Source organism: Maylandia zebra, linkage group LG7, assembly GCF_041146795.1.
Source record: "Maylandia zebra isolate NMK-2024a linkage group LG7, Mzebra_GT3a, whole genome shotgun sequence".
NCBI lineage: Eukaryota > Metazoa > Chordata > Actinopteri > Cichliformes > Cichlidae > Maylandia > Maylandia zebra.
In genome coordinates, this window is record NC_135173.1 from 8727537 (window position 1) to 8745327 (window position 17791).

Consider the following 17791-nt stretch of genomic DNA (forward strand, 5'->3'; position numbering starts at 1 on the left):
ATATCGCCATTTCACTATATATATGTGTGAAAATTTCTTTGGAGTGTGTGATCCAGGGGGTAAAGGACAGTAAAATATGGTTTTGACTTTACTCTGTTATGCTCTTGTCGTGCGTCTCAGTTAGAGGAGGTTGGCTTGACTCTCTTGTTTTGGATAATTGTACGCTGCCGAGGTCTGTGGTCCCCTTCTCTGTCTCCATGTGGCCTAGGCTGCAAGAGCCATATTTAGGTTGCATGTCCTCTTCATCCTGTCCTGTCTCATCCCCATCCTGTCTTGCACACCCCCAGAGCGCAGCAGGGGGCAGATAAGAGACAGCAAGTCATCCAAAGACGAAACTGTAGGTACATTAGGAAACTCTCCTGGGTTATTACAAGATTTGTGCTGACATCACAGGAGTGTTCAGAATTTTTATTTTGAATGGGTTTTTTTGTTGTTGTTTTTTTTGTGAACGTCAAGTTGTTTGGCTGCATAAACGTTTTTAGGGAATTTATGTAACCAAAAATATTTCAAACCATGCTTTACTTGTACTAGTGGTATTTTATTTTTGCAGGTTGTGCTTGGCCTTTCTTCTTTTAGATGGTGCAACTTGAGTGCAACGTACGGCCTCTTCTCATATTTGCTTAAAATTACCATTAATTACACCCCTTCTTAAAGAGTTAATGTAGGTCTCACATATCCCCAGAAAGTCTGTCAAGTTTCACTTCAAAATATAGCACAAATTGTTCATTCTAGCATGCCTGTATATCCCTGGTTTTAGCCCTTTTCCAAATGGGCTGTTTCATTTTCTGTACCTTTAAATAAAATTAGCTGCTGCTGCCAGTGTGCTTTGCCGGAAGAGTAGTGTTCCTTTTATGTTGTTGCCATGAATACGCCAGCAAAAACAAGGGGAAAAAATGACCCCAGATTATAGTATAGGAGTAACCCTTAAAGAGCTGTTGGCTAGCAACAAAACCTTTAAGTGTAATAGTTTATGTTTATTATATTTATATTTATTTTTCACAAGCATACCGTGAGGAAATACTAAAAAAAAAAGTATAGCTCAGGATAGCACTACAGGAGACATATAAACTCAGAAACCTAGTTTTGGTATGAAATTTGTCTTAGTTTCCACAATGTGGTAGTGACTGTTTGACATTACAGATTTATGGATGTCCTGAAGATTCATTTAATGGCAGGTTTTCAAAATACAGGCTGTGTGAATAAACTTACTACATCAGTATCAGTGTCTACAATGTTGTAACTTTAGTGGTGATTATAAACTTTCGTGGATGTCCACAAAAGACAACAGTGGTGGATGATCGCAGAATCATTTCCATGGGGAAGAGAAACCCCTTCACAACAGCCAACCATGTTAACAAAACTCTCCAGGAGGCAGGCGTATCTGTCACGGTTCTGGGTCAGTTTCGAACCAGTATTTTGAGTTTTGATGGTTAGTTTATTTTTGAATGATTGTTGTGGTTTTGGGCGCTATGGGTATTATTATTATAATGATGATTATTATTAGAATTCTATGTTTCTGTTTATTCATGTTTAAGGATTTGTTCTCGGTTGTATCTCACGTCTAGTTTAGTTCAGTTCAGGTTCCATGTGTCATTCTCTGTCTGTCTCTCAGTGTCAGGTCTGCGTCTTTGTGTAGTGTTCTTGTTTCCTGTTTTATTGTGAAGGTCTGCGTCTCATGTGAGAGTGTGTGTTTAGTTTTACCTCTGTCTCGTCTTGTTGATTATTCCCAGCTGTGTCCACCACCTGTGTGTAATTCCCCTGTGTTTCTCTGTGTGTATTTAAGTTGTGTCCTCTGTCATTGTAGTTGCTGGTCCGTCTGTGTATTCACCATGTTTCATCCATGTGTTCCCTGCTGTCTACCATCGTCTGCCTCTGCTCGCCCTCCTTCATGTTCTGGTTTCTGCGCTGTAGTTTAATTGTTTTCCAGTATAGTTTAGTTTGTCTTCATTTGCCGTTTTCCCTTTGCCGTTTAGTCAATAAACCACCTTCACGACTACCTGTGCTTGGATCCTCCTTCTTTTCTTCCACACGGCTCTTCTCACTCGCCGTGACAGTATCGATATCCAAGTTTACCATAAAGAGACGACTTCTTGAAAGGAAATACAACTGGTTCACTGCAAGCCACTCATAAGCCTCAAGAATTGAAAGGCTAGATTGAACTTTGCTAAAAAAAAAAAAAATTAAAAAATGAAAAAGCCAGCAGAGTTTAGGAAAAAAACATTCTTTGGCCATCGTTCTACTGGAACGATGGAATGAAAAAGTATGGAGAAGGAATGGAACAGTTCATAATCTAAAGCATACCACATCATCTGTAAAACATAGTTGAGGCAGTGTGATGGGCATGCATGGCTGCCAGTAGCACTGGGACAGTAGTGTTTATTGACGTTGTGACAAAGGACTGAAGCAGGTGAATGAATTCGGAGGTGTTCAGAGACACACTGTCTGCTCAAATCCAGCTAATTAGAATATATAAGAATTTTCTTGAATATTCTTGAATGGCCAAGTGAGTCACCTGATCTTCCCGATTAAGCATGTGTTTTGCTTGTTGAAGACTAAACATTGGACAGAAAGGCTCACAAATGAACAGCAACTGAAAGCCATTGCAGTAAAAGGCCTGGCAGATAAAAAGGAGGTAAACCAGCATCTGGTGATGTCCATGAATTCAAGACTTCAGGCTGTCATTGCCAGCAAAGAGTTTTCAACCAAGTATTAGAAATGAACATCTTATTTTCATTTATTTAATCACTTTTGAGACCTTGAAATGAAGGGACTGTGTTAAAAAATCCTTCACTTCCTCAAATTTTGATGCAATTCTTTTGTTCAACCAACTGAATTAAAGCTAAAAGTCTGAGCTTTCAGCTTTAATTCAGTCAACTGCATCTGAGTTGTGGTAATGTAGAAATTTAGATAATTTAGGAAAAAAGTTGTCTCTCCCCAAATATTGATGCACTTAACTGTATAAATTATACATTGTTTTACTAATTGTGTCTCAGCTGATAAAAGACAATAAGAATTAAATACAGAGTCCACAGGAGAGAGTAATGATGCGCTGATTCAGTCTTTCCGGTTCCAAAACAATACTGAAAGCTTAGCTTTGAGCATCCATTGATACCAAGTGTCAGTACCAAGTATGTCATATCAGAGCACTTGGTATTGACAATAACTGCTAATCATCGAGTGTTCTATGCAATCAAAACATGCAATTATTGTTTTTATTAAATGGTCCTCCTTAGTCTTTGCAATCAGAGAACAAAGAAAATAATCATTCTAACTGACAATTATCAAGCATGTTTTACATAAAACAGTCAGTCAGTCAGTCCCTTTTTAAAATAAAGGTTAGGAAGGGGGTTGGAGTTTGGGTTATTACCTGTTAGACCTCAGAGTGTTAAATTTATGAGCTTTGTTACTCATTTTGAGAAGGAGGCTTATAGTTGTGATAATCTCCTTATATACGTTCACTAGTCTCTTTCTCGGTGCTAGAGTCATTCGGTTAATTTATTCTTTCTCTGCTGTCAGTCTCAATGTGCTCTTCACACTCATACATGTAAATGTGAGGCATGTGCAGTGAAACTAACAAGACAAGTAAAGTGAGACGGCATTAATGTAACTGAAGGAAACATGCAATAAAAGCTTACAAGTGTAGAAAGTAAAGTAGCTTTTACACCAATCACAACGAGAGTGATAGCCGAGAAGAGAGGGAAACACCATCAGCTGATTTCAGCCATGTCAGCTCACTTGGATTCTTGCCACAGATACCTTATCATTTTTGTAGGCATAATAAAGATTCATTATCAGAAACATTGTTGTATATATCCCAAATTTAAATAGTGAACATGATTAATGTATTTTCTTTCATCCGGTTGTCTCTTACTTAGCAGTGCGCGCTGAAGATTCACTGAAGCTGGATCTGTCTTTGCCTTTGATGAAAAGCTTGAGGATATGTAGTATATCTTTCCAGAAGAACAACATTTTAGCTTAAGGGGAGTGACTGCTTGGAGAAGGAGCTCGTAATATTTATTATTACAATTAAACATATCTCTCTCTCTCTCTCTCTCTCTCTCTATCTTTCTCTCTATCTCTATATATATCTAGTGTGTGTGTGTGTGTGTGTGTGTGTGTGTGTGTACCCTTATGGAGCTGATAGTGGGGTCATGTATTTCTCTCAATCCTATACCTGCATCAGCTCGCATACCTGTCTCCTGCGGCAAATAAAAGTAGGAGCAGGCGTTATAGCACACAAAGCCACATGGAAGAACTTTTGATTTCTCTGGCTCAGTCTCTCCTTTTTCTTTTCGTTCACTCACACATATGCACCCCCTACGCAAACACTTCTTCACCTTCTCTTTGCCTTTCAGTTTAATCATCCAGTGAAAAATTTATGACTGCTGGGCTTGGATTCCAGTCATTATCAGCTGAAGTCACCCATGTAGTCAGATGCATTCTTTTTTTTAGACAGCTACTTTTCAGTTTGCTCTACCTATAGACAACCTACAGGGACTTGTTGTAATTCATCATTCTGTCCAGTTCTTCTTTTCCTTTCTCTGAGCTAGACATTGACCTGGTTTTATAGAGTTTTACTGGAATATGCTTATCTGATAGTGCTATAGCTTTAAGAAACTTTTATCAATAAAAGTACCTGTCTGTCATTTTTGATAATAATAAGACTTAGAAGAATAACAAAACAGGTGTTATTAAAAATAATGGGAGAGATCCTACCAAATAAGTACACAATCTATATACAGTGAAAAATTGAAGAGCCTGATATTATGTAGGGTTTTGGTGAAAATTCCTCTGCAAATGATCCAGAAATGTTATAAAAAAATTAAAATCTCTTTCTCAAACCTGGCTCATTTTTTGTATTGATTTCAGTTCACTTACACATTTACAGGAATCTGTTGCCTTCCTGTGCTGTTATACGGTAAACCATCACTGATGATGACTAACCATTTCTGGTCATTGTGAAGTTTTCCAAACCTCAAGTCTGTGAAATAAAACCCCTCTGTTTTCCTTGTGTTCCAATCATCCGGTATATATTCCATTTTTGCCTCATGTAGATGACCATAAGCTCTTGTCTTAACTGGAATTGTAATGGTGAATTTCCAGTATTTGTCTTTGTGAACAGATTTTGTCATACTATTGCTTAAATCTGGGATTCCAGTATGCAGTAAATCATAATTAAGATATTGTGATAATGCAAAATCTCAGGTTAGGGCTCAATCCTAATCTAGGATAATGTTTTTGATAGCTATAACATACATATTACATATGTTTCTCAAGATACTGATACTTTCAGGGTCAATCAAATTTTGAAAATTTGGTGAAGAGACGCATGAGAATACAAGTTGAACAGCAGCCACCCCAGGAAGTTTACTTGGCTCACTGGATAGAAATGTAAGTTTATCTATTGGTCTAATATTTCTAATATCTTACAAAATTGATAATAGACCACTAAATTTGGAAAAGGGTAAAATGTTCATACTTATGGTTTCCTGAACAAGTGCTCTAGTAATGACATTGACATTATCAGCTATTATCAAATTTGAACAGACATTAATGGTTCTCCTAACTTCCTGGTAATTCCCTGACATTTAGTCAAGAACCACCTAGAAGATGGTAATTGTGGATGACAATGTACCAGTAGTTTATTTTAAACATTTAGAAACCGTGATGACCTCTGTGCTGAATACACTAGCAGATGTTAAGATCCCAGTAACATGGCTAAACAGTGATCAAAACACTAATACTAAATAATCCCTTAATTATCACATTTAGGTTAGACCCTGGAGAGCTGTCCAGGGTCTAACCTGGCTCTCGCCTTACGATAGCTGGGCTAGACTCCAGCCCGCCCCTGACCCTGACAAGGATAAGCGGAAGATGATGGATGGATGGATGGATTGATTTGGAGCACGTTGGCCAGAGAATCAGGAATATCACTGACGACACATACCATCTGCCCTATTATTAGGTACACTTGTTTTACTGATTTTCCCGCATAACCATCTCTAGTTTATATAGAATGGTATGAAAAAGAGAAACTATGCAGTGAGCGGCAGTTTACTTAACTAAAATCTTGTTGATGCAGGAGATCAGAGGAGAATGGGCAGACTGCTGAGAGCTGATATGGAGGCAACAGAAAGTCAAATAACCAATTGTTAGAATCAAAGGTTTGCAGAAGAGATTCTTCAAATGAACAATACAGTATGTCAGCTGAGAAAAGGAAACTGAGTTTATAATTCCCACATGCTCACCAAAACTGGACAAAAAAAAAGATTAGAAAAATATTTCCTGGTTGGATGACAGTCCATTTCTGCTCTAACTTTTGGATGGTACAGTCCGAATTTGGTGAAAACCCAACATGAAAGCATGTTTCCATCATGGCTTGTAGGTTGCTGCTGGTGGTGTAATGATGTGGGGGGTATTTTATAGGCATACTTTGGGCCCTTCATACCAATTTACCATTGTTTAGACATCTTTACCATATAAAATAAGACATAATGATTAAAGTAGTGTACATGGTAAAAACTAGACAAAAGCGATCATGCAGAGGTGAATGTTAAGCTTCATTTAAAATGTATCAATAATGTCCACGGATCTCAAGTGCATTAGAAGCCTGTTCCACAGCTTGGAAGCCACAATCTCAAAACCACAATCCTCTGAGATACCGCCAGCAAACACTGATCAGCTGATGACCTATGAACTGATGACCTGTAAACATATAAACCAAATATAACAAAAAAAGATATTTATTTGTCAATAAAAAATATTGCCCTGTGAATAAAATCTCTGCAGAATTTGTATCAGTGGCAAAGACATTTAAAACAAGACGTGCTGGTTTAACATCTGTATACAGATACAGAACAGAAACCTGTGTGTAAAAATCAGCACACAAAGTTCCCACGCGCAGTTTGATGACAGAGTTAAACAATCACACAAAACCACAGAGACTGCCAAATGCAGGCACAAACTGTAGATGCAGGCATTTGGGATAGTGACCTAAATATGTGAACAGTTGTTAGGTCTTAACACATTTTGGGCCACTGACATAATTTGACCCTTCTGCTGAAATCGTCCAATGACAGAAAGAGAAATGGGAATGTTGTAAACCAGACAAACAGGAACTGGGGGAGTGAGGGATGACCAGCAGAGAAGGAAGCTGTTCCAGATTCTCAACGATTACATAGTGACTCATAGGTCAAGGCTTGTAAATAGGATTTTTTTTCATGATTGGAGAGCTGACTCACACGCTACTTTGATTTTAAGTAGTGCTCCCTGGGAGTGGGGGGGAAGAGTGAAGCATGGGATCGTAAAGCAGTTATCTTTGGAGTCAGGGGAGGTTTGTGGGGATGTGGCTGATGATCATTGTGGTGTATCACAATTGAGCAGCTGAAGCTGGAGCCAAGCTGGTATTTAGGATCGTGATGATGACTCAGAATCGTAATGCGGTTGTTGAAAATCTCTCATCTGCTGCACGGCTGGGTTATATTGTGAAAGCTGTTGTCAGCACTGCTCTGGCTTATCTCTTGATCAGGTTACAAGATGACTGGAGAGCTGGAGTGAATATACGCTCCTCCTTTTGACCCTTTCTAAGTTACATGCAGTAATAAAGATTGTTATGGTTACATCACAGACCACAACAAAGAGAAGAGACGGTCTGCCACCGTTATAATAATTAACAAACAATATCATGAGAATAGGCTAAAATGAATGAAAAGAAGCAAAATGAGGTATGAGTGTTCGTGCATATATGTGGCACATGTTTTAGATGAAAAACTGAACGATAATACAGAGTAAGATGGTGCTGAGTGCATGGTGAGGAGCACGTATAGGCTCGCTGGTCCACGTGTAGACAGACAGAGGTTAACCGGTAGATAATAACCTTGTTGGACACCAGCCAGGTGCTCTGGATTACAGCCAATCATACTTGGCTCCACCTAGAGGAAACCCTGCAGCACATACAAAACACACAGCCCCGGGTCAAAAAGGTTCTTGTGAATTTGAGACAGCCCACTAACGGATTCTTACTGAAGTGTGTCAGTCAATTTCGATTTTAGCTACATCTCCTTTCTTTCTCCCAGTAGGTCCCAGTAATTCTGTTATTAAACTTGCATGCCTGCCTCTCAAAAAGCACCATGCATCCCTCAAATTTTGGAAAGATGATGTTAGGGTCATTAAAGCTGTGAAGTGCATCTGTGCGAGTGTCTTGCAGGTATGGAAGCCATATTATTCACTGTCACATGCAGTCACCAACCAACCATAAACATTTAAACATTTCCTATTAAATGCCTTCAGCCAAGTATAGATTTATAGAATCAGTTTAACAGTTCTGAAACCAGATGACAGTTGAAACAGTATGGAAAGCAAACTCCAACTGATTCCATCTTTTGGCTTAGAGTAAGCTCTGTACTGCACACATATATGTACACACACACTTCAGTAAAAGCAGGTGTGTTTCCTTCATCACACAGCTGCACACCAGGGTAAGTGCGAGGTAAAGCACACGCTGTGAGTGTGGTGCATGAGTGTGAGAGCAGGAGGCAGACGGAGAAAGAATTCAGACAAATTTAGATAAACAGTGACAGGCAACAGCAGGGAGAAGAAGAACTTGTGAGTGGCAGAAGCAGAAAGAGAAAGGAAGCAGGATTTTTTTTTTTTTTTTTTGAAAGAGCAAGCGATTTGCTGATTGGCAGGACTTTAAGAGGGAAAAGTAGTTTTTAGGAAAACCTTTAAAAACTGCTAGGAAAAAGGAACAGAACAAAAAGGAGCTCAGTAAAAAGAAATCGGTGGAAACAGCGCAGTGGTGAGAAAGTTTAAAACATTTTGGTGGAGTAAAGTGTTCTGATCTTTTCTCTCCTGAGGGCGTTTTTTTGGAAGCCTTTCTCATCAGTCTGGGCAGGACTCATTTGTCCCTCTAACCTTCCCATCCCTCCTCTTTTTTCCCTCTGCCTTAGTTCACCGTGACTAGCGCCACGCGATGACTGCAGGTTGAGGAGTAAGTGAGGGAAAGGGAGAGCAAGATCAAGGAGAGGAGAGACTGACACACACCTCATACATTGGAGTTTGGAGTCACTGTGCAGCCCAGAAAGGTGAGCGGAGGAGAGAATGTCTTACCTAATGTTGAGCTTTCCCAGTGTGTGTCTGCATGTGTGTGCATGTGTTTTCGTGTGTCTATATGTAAACACAGGTATCATTATGGTAGAACTGGGACTGTGAAAGCCATGTCATGCAGTGGACTGGGTGGAATTTTCTTTGAATCCACCTTAGCCTCAGAGAAGACACGTATTTATATTTGAGTATGTAAACCACTCTTGTGTTAGTCATCAGACTTTGAAGTGGCTGTGGCACCTTTTTCCTCCCTTAGATTAGAGTTTGGTGTGTGTGTGTGAATCACCAGGTGAAGCAGGTCAAAAGACAATGGAGGAAAGTCGCTGCAGCGGGGTGCACGTGTGCTGCGAGTGCCTTTGTTTTGTTTTGATTCAGTTTGAACTTTGGTTTATGAAAGATCAAACAAAAAACTTGTCCTGCTTCAGCAGTGGACAGCTAGTAAAAGAGTCAAGACCTCATCTGGTCACAATATGGTTTGCATGAACATTTTGCTGCCACATAATAAAATAAATTAAGCATTTCTTTTAAGTTTTGTATGTTTACAGGACATCAGCTGTTATGTTAGCAATGAGAAGCAGAAAACAGCTGCAACAGACTAATATTACAAGAGTCTGTGTAGACTTTGTAAGTGTGCGTTATCTTTTTTGAACACCAAAAAGTAGCAGAGAAGAAGCTACAGCGGTGATCCTGCCTATACCTGTTTGCTGTAATACTGTTTACACATTGCTTCTACATGCTCCACATTTAGACTTAAGTATTTCTTTTTTCTTCTGCCTCTCATTCACCTTCCGATTGATTCATCTCTGTGTTGTGGTTATCTTGATTTGCTTTTAGCCCACCGGTGACAGCTCAGAGCTAAGAGCTTCCAGGGTGTGGCGAGGAACCTAATGGTGGGGTTAAGGTAGAGCAGAGAGAGAGAGGTCACAGGAATGTTTGGGGGTTTTTTTTTTTTCGCTCACTACTTCCACAGTGAATATACCCAGCCCCCAACTTACATGCCTCCAACCAACCTGTGTTTCCTTGGCTTGCACTGAGCCCTCCACTTCCCCTCCCTTTCATCCCCACACCCACTTTATCCTCCCCTGCTCCGCAAGTGGAACCTGCTCAGTCATGCCAGTCTACCTCCCTGTGCCAGCCTGACTACCACACTCATTTGAAAGGTGGAAAACTCATCCTCACTGCTGCCAGGTGTGGCATTCCCCCTGTAAGTGTAATGCTGTATTTTGCCAGGTGTGCCATCATGATGTCTGAGTGAAGGAGACAGTTATACTTTGGGTCCTGGTCGGCGAACGCTTTGTTTCAGCAGTGAACAACATAACTCCAAAAATGCTGATCCAATATTTTGTTGCGATATGTGTACTTATTACATATTTGCTGTCCACTGCTGTCAGCGCTGTCAATTATTGCCTTAGGTTACTTTGCTCCACTTCCAAGGGAAATTGTGCGTCTATGTGTGTGTTCTGTAAGGCAGACTGAGCAGCAGCAAGGCTATAAACTTTGCAATTATGAGTTCATAAAATGTGCTATGTGTTCTGTGCATGCAAGTGTGTTTTCTAATGCTTCTGAAGTCTGTTTATTTCTTGTTGCTACCTTACTCCAAAGCATCCATAAGATTTTATATACCACACAGATTTTATATACCTTTAACAGTGACTCGAAAAGAAGGTACAAATGCAGTGATCAGTAGACAAGGTACCAGATGTGTCCATCAGCAATCAGAGTCATGTTCACAATATAGAGGGACAAAGCAGGTATTCCTTTAAAAGCTTTATAAGAGGATTGATTGATTTATGAGGTCGTAGGCGGGAGTGAGGTCAGGAATCCAGGTGTACGGGGATGCACATGCATAATCTGATCAGAACAACAGAATGGACGAGTGATGTTTGACATGAAGTTGGTGTGCCCTGAAAATGTTGGCTGAGTGAAACAAGAAGATAAAGGTGTCATTGATAGTCAAGGGAATAAAACCCCAGGCAGTTAGCAAAAGGAGTGGTGCAGATGGAAGGAGAAGGGTGTGTCAGAGGTGGGAGACAGCACTGAAGAGTGACAGTCCAGCTGTATGACAGGCCTGCTGCCTTGAGCTCTTTAAACACCCAGAAAATGCTGCAAGAATAGAAACCATATCAGTGCTGCGGACCTTTTACCTAAGATTACTTCTCCCCCTTTTGTCCCTCCCCTTAAGATACCCTTTCCATCCTCTGTCCTCTAGCATTGTTATGTTTTTCATTAGCCATTTTCAACCTCTGAAGCTGGGCACGTTTCTGGGGCAGTCTTATATCCTTGTTTCGGATCTTTGCTGGGGTCTCTTTGACCTCTGCATATAGCGCTGCCTTCTTTTTTACTTTCTTTTATCTTGTAAATTTGGCTTAGTATCAAAGCTAATCCAATGACCGCATAATGCAGCGTGTTATTAAATCACATATAGCAGTCTCTGGAGCAGTCTTTTTTTCAAACTGCCAGTCTAAATCGGATTTGTTTTTCATTTGAAAGGCAGCTCAATTTAAAGAAAATATTTGGCATGTACCAGCCTCTTGCATTTGTATGTACATGTACAGATGTATGCACAGAGCAAGGCACACAGTGCATTCTCACTAGCTGGAAAAGCTAACACATGCAAGCCCTCACTTGCTCCCTTGCATTTATTAATTCAGGCAAGGATATCTCAATATGCCCTTAGAGATGAATTAAATAAAACCTCAACCAAAAAAAAAACAAGTAAAACACTGTTTTGTAATGTCACAGTATTTTAACGTGATGCATGCAAGGCGCTGACAAGCTGATGCAGTGTCATACACTACTTTGAAATACGAGCAGCCAAAATCTTAGAAATATTGTATTTTTTATGACTAAATCATTCCGAATTGAACTAACATTATGTATATAGACCTATATAAGTGCGGGCTTATAAAAATACTTCTGTTTTACAGTATAAATTGCTGCGTTTTAGCTTCCATTACATGATGCTGCCATTGAATGTTCGTATATTCGTCTCTGACAGGCAGCACTGCAACAAGCCCTGGTGGACCAGTAAACCTCCAAGAAAAGAGAAACAAATGGGTTTAAAGCACACAGACATAGCTGTCATAGTGCCAAATCATCAGTAAACACCACAAAGTCTCATGTAGGCAGTGCCTTAGCATTTCCTTCCAGATAAGTGTCTCATCTGCTCAGCTAGAGCAAAATACCTGGAGCTGTTTCCATTGGTCCATTCAACAAGCATTTATATAAACTGTTTACTACCTTCATTTTTTACTTGCTGTTAATGGCAACCCCAGCTTTTATCAGTTAACATTTAGTCTAAAATGAGCTATAGTTTACCAAAGTGACTGAGGAATGTTGTTTTTTTTCTACCCAGCATGACTTTCTTTCTATTTTCTCTCATGTGCTTTTTATCACGTTGTCATAAATCTCCCCCGGTAATCTTCGTTTGAAGGTGTTTAATCTGTATTTGCTTACATTTAGAGTATATTTCACTGGAACTATAATGATACGCAGTTTTATTTAGTCATTTTATGTGCTGGTTACTTTGCATGGAATGATTTAAGAGAGAAAGCTTTCTTTTTCCATATATTATTTTCAGTTTTTAGCACACTTTGTTTAGATGGTTACATTTAGGCAAAAAAAAAAAAAAGTAGCTGGGTAGGTTTAGGAAAAGATCATGGTTTGGGTTAAAATGCATCCTAAAATACATACTGCCTGCCTGGCAGAAAGTTGTGGGAGCAAACTTCTCCCGTTTGCTTTGCAGGGTTGGTTTATGTGTTCAGCCCATGTCCATTTGAGTTTCAATCACAAATATGTGTATTTGTCTTCCAGATGCTTAGATTATGAATGATACAAATACTCCTAAAGTGAACAAATACAGAAAAATGTGTCTTTAACTAAAGTGTGCTGTTATGGAAACATTTTCAGGTATGCAGGCACCTCAGCCTTTAGGCCTGAGGCACTGACATATCAGCTGTACCCTGCAACCCAGGACTTTCTCAGAACTTTAGCAAAGAACCAAAAGCGTGGGTGTGGAGATAATAATCCCCTGACAACTGCCCTGATTTTAGCTGTTTCCAGACACGTAACTTAATGAACCAAATTCCTGCCTAATGCCTCATCATTACAATTCCTGCAGTATAGCTTTTTTGTTGTTGTGTTGTTTGTTTGAAAAAGTACAGCCCTCACCCAGTTCACTGGAGTAAGATATACCATGTGATCCACATTGTATATGTCACCTCACCTGACTGGTAAGCAAATATGCTGAGATGATAAAAAAGGGGGCTGGCAAGGATGCTAACGGTGTAAATACAGAGGGAAAGGAAAGGACACACACACACATATTTATATATATATATATATATATAGAGAGAGAGAGAGAGAGAGAGATACACACACACACACACACACACACACACATTTACGCAGAACAGATTCAACATCACGTGTTATCACACTGACAGGCACATGTCCATACGTCAGAGTATGACCCCGTGTGGGAAAAATTGTTCACCACATTTGACAGGCTCAAAATTCACATGAAAAAAAATCTCCCTTTCTGAGCACTTTTTATTTACATTTTTAAAAATGCTTCTACATGTGTAAGGTTTCTTCTTAGTACTGTGGTCACACTTGAAGTATGATTACCAAGCAGAAACACAGCATGAGAGGAAAAATCAACAAATGTTAAATCCTGGACGTCACTTTCTCTTTGGAGTTATCAAAGACACACGATGATCCACAAGAACACTTTGTTCTCCTCTTATGCTCCATTTCAAAAAATGACGCAGAAGACTGGGACCGAAAAAGGGCACAGAGTGGAATGACATTGGTGTCCTCGAGGATTAATATGACTCGCATTTCCTTCCATGTTTATATGAGTACATGTGTAACTGTGTGGGTGTGTGGATTTGTGGTTGCACGTTTGTGGCTGCATCTGTGTGTCTCAATAGTAAAAGTCTTTAACTCCTTGTGGTTGCAGCTCTGTGGTGTCATAGAATTGATGAAGACACAAACACCAACAGATGACTCAGAACACCTTGAGGTGATTCCCAATGGCAGGGAATTGAATGTGTCAAAAAAACCACACAGCTGTACATTCTCAGACTCTGAGAGTGGGATGTAGATTAACCGAGTGGAATACTTGAATCTGTAGACGGGGGCTGTGCGCTTGTCTGATTACTTTTGTGTGTTTATCTGTGTCTGCGCATGGATATGGGTCTCCCAACTCATACTGCCTCAATGTGTGTGGGAAGGAAGACTCATTTTGGCTACACTTTTAAAAGTCCGTGTAAATATTTTCTGGATAGCCTCCACGGTTTAGCACTTTAAGGCAGCGTAAGTGGCTCTGTTTACTACATGCCTTTATGACTGATTGTGCTACATGTGAAAATCCACAGTATACTGTACGTCACTTGATATTTACTTCCCAGTCTGTACATGGGGCATGTGCTGTGCTTCATGGTAGCACTGCCATGGATATGTGGGTATGTAAAGGTGATCTGATTGACAGAATACGATTTGAATCTCCAAAAGTTGATTCTGTTCATCTGGACGTGGCGTTTTGTGGGAAAAATACTATTTCTTTTTATACTATTACTACTATTTCTTTTATTATACTATCAAAATACTATTTGAACACACTCACAAAGACAGCAGTGTTATGTAGCTCCCCTTCCACAGATCTAGCTGCCTGGAAACCCTTCTGCAACTCCTCAGTGGTTAAAACCTCCGTTTGGGGTTCTCAAAGTTTTGGTGATTTCTTTGTTTAAGATTGCACTTGGCCAAAAATGCATTGCTTACACCTGTACAGTGTTAGAATAGTGTTCTGTCTCTTTTACTGTAAGATATGCATGTGTGCCTGATTTCTGTGTTTGGCATTCGGTGTGACAGCTAAAGAGTTGATGTGATGGGTTAGATAAGGGAGCAAAATAGGCAGTGTCATCACAGGCTGAGTGGGATTTTTTTATGTGTGCTGTCACTGCTTGGTATCAATTTGTCTCCTAAAGTGAATGTCAAACATGGTCGGCGGTTTCTGAATACATGCTGTAAATTTAGGAATTACACCACAGTTGCATGTGATTTTGTCTGGTATTCTAATGAGAGTTAGTATCTCCCACAGCTTAAGGCAGCTTTAGAGCAACAAGGTCCACAGTGGCCACAAAATAACTTAAAAATACAAAAAGAAAAAGAAAAAAGAAAAAGAAATACTGCCTCCCAAAAAGAAGAAAGAAAAAGGGTCACATGAATTTATGGACAAATTAGCACAAGTTAAAGGTAAAATCCTTTGGACTTTACCTTTAACAATGCACTTTGGCATGATTTGTTAAATGGACTGGTACTGATGCAGTGCTTTTGCTTTTCTAGTTTTAATGAGCACTCAAAGCACTCAAATCATAAACGCATTTACCTGTAATACTCATGCACATTTAACGTTTAACTGTCCAAGGACAGTGAAACAGGCAGGCCTTGCTCAGGGATTGAACTGATGTTCAGATCAGTAGATGATCTATTTCACCTCCTGAGCCACAGTGATATGGGTCCCATTGTCTCTCTATTAAAATATTTCTAACTTGATGGGAATTATCTGTTACAAGATGACAATGGTCCATCCATAGGACACAAGGGGTCACTGATGGAAATAAGAGTTTGACACAGGAAATCTGAATTAAAAGGACTGATAGACGTATTGTATGTATTGAATTCAAAAGCTAATGTTATTTTTAAAATATACTGGCTGATGGTAAGAGGAGGCTAAAATAAGTTCTGAAGTCTGGAGCTGATTAATGGATATTTAGTTGAGGTATTTGAAGAGACCAGTTCTTTGTCTTAATAGAGGATAAGATAGAATAGCTTAGCATTTTAGCATTGGAAATTTCATTTCTAAGATACTAAAATGGAAATGATATTTCTAAAAACACAACTGCACAAGCTTTCTTGATGTACTGCTCAAAACTTTGTATCAGACCAAAAGAGAAAAAGCAGATAGGGATGGGCTGGGGGACCGACTAAGCGGTGATGTGCTGAGGGAGGAAAAAGGAGCAGGATGCCACCATCTGTTAGCCATATGCACGCCCCACAGCAGTAACATAAATCTCAACCACACTCAGCAATGCAAAGCTACATTCTGCCAGGCTAAACTTGTGCTTGCTAGCTGCATCAAGAGAAGTGTGCAACTCAGGCGTCATATAGATCGAGGATGTATATTCATTATATTGTAATAAAAGTTAAGCCGAAACACCATGGGTGGACTAAGACACTAAATTGGTCTGGAACAAGGTTTAGAAACATACTGGAAACCCTATCTCCAGTTGGGAACTAAAATATTGATGGGATGCTGTAAACCTGCTCAACGAGTTGCCAGCTAAGTAAGACTTAGTAGAGCAGTTGCACATTCTTTTTGAATATGCTACTGCTGTAGTGGACCCATAAATTACAGCTCCTAACTATTGGCTAGAAATTCGTAGGAAAAATACTGTGGCTAAGAAATGGTTGATTTAAAAGTTGTTTATAAAGGAAACGTTCTTCTGTTCTTCTCGTGTGGTCCCTTGGCCCTCCACTACACTAGGAATAGTAGATGTGCAAATACACAGGGCACTCTCACACAAACACACAGTTACAGGTCACCGGGGTTAATGGCAAGCCCAAGCAGGGCAATGTGTGGATGAGTTGGGCGTTACTTTGTATTTCAAATGAGCTGGAACTCACAAAGTTGATTCTTCCCACCATCCTCGTTTATGACAGTGTGTCCTCTACTACAGTGGCAGTTTCATCTTCAGTGACACAGTTAGATCTCTGCATCAGCCATATAACAGTCTACATGTGTTGGTGTATGAAATTTGAAAGAGGTTGGAGGCTGATGTCTTAGTTACAGGTGAAATAGCTAGGGTAAAAAATGGAAATAGTAGGTAAAAACACTTCACATCTGTCTACTAGTTTCTATTTTTTGATAATTGGTAGTTGTTTTTTTTCTAAATCACTTTTTAACCAGCAAGGAAAACCGATGGGTTTTTGTTTTGGGATTTCCCAGAGAAAACCTGTTAAACACTAGGACAACATATAAGCTGTACACAGAAAGTCTGAACGCGGGAACAAATTTGCAGCTAAGGCTAGAGTAAAAAGTAAAAGGAGTAAAAAACTCTTCTCTGTTATTCCACTCTCTTGTCTTCTACCTCATCAATTTTACTTTAAGATAATAGGGGCCAAATAATGTGCCCATAGTGTGTCTATAACTATAAAGATCTCTTGTCTTGTCTCAAATGACATTTAAGTAGTACAATCACATGTCACTCAAATGAAGTTTATGGAAAAAATGGTTTCTAATTTTAAGTGGAATTTTATTCTATAAAAAATCTCATACATGTGTGTGTATTTAAGATTTTGTACTATATTAAATTAACTATATGAAGCGAAGGAAACCTGCTCTTAAAAACAAATAATTTCCGTCTTTCGCATAGAGAGACATTCTTTTGGCTTTTTTGGTCTGATTTCATGGAACTTTAGATCGATTGAAATCATCACTGGTGAAGAAATGATATAATAACATAGTGGCCAGAGATGAGTCACCACTAATTTCACGTTCCCTTTCAAACCCACTGTTCAATTGTACTGTTCAAGAGCTGCGGGCGAGCTGAGCCCAGCCAATATGAGGGCCCAGTCCTGACATCACACTCATGCAGTGTGACAGATGGATGGGGGAGAACGCTCC

At 39.5% G+C, this 17791-nt stretch overlaps 1 protein-coding gene across 4 annotated transcripts in view; it reads left to right on the forward strand.

Moving 5' to 3' along the window:
• The window catches only part of znf469 (zinc finger protein 469), a 252509-nt gene that overhangs the window by 182313 nt on the left and 52405 nt on the right, over positions 1 to 17791 (forward strand). For 3 of the 4 annotated variants that reach the window (XM_004563447.5, XM_076885658.1, XM_076885660.1), the window contains one exon: positions 8949 to 9083. The gene's annotated coding sequence lies outside the window, so the exon portion shown is untranslated. Of the gene's footprint in view, positions 1 to 8697; positions 8798 to 8948; positions 9084 to 17791 lie in introns of those variants that run through there. The other variant, XM_076885661.1, reaches the window with a different exon arrangement.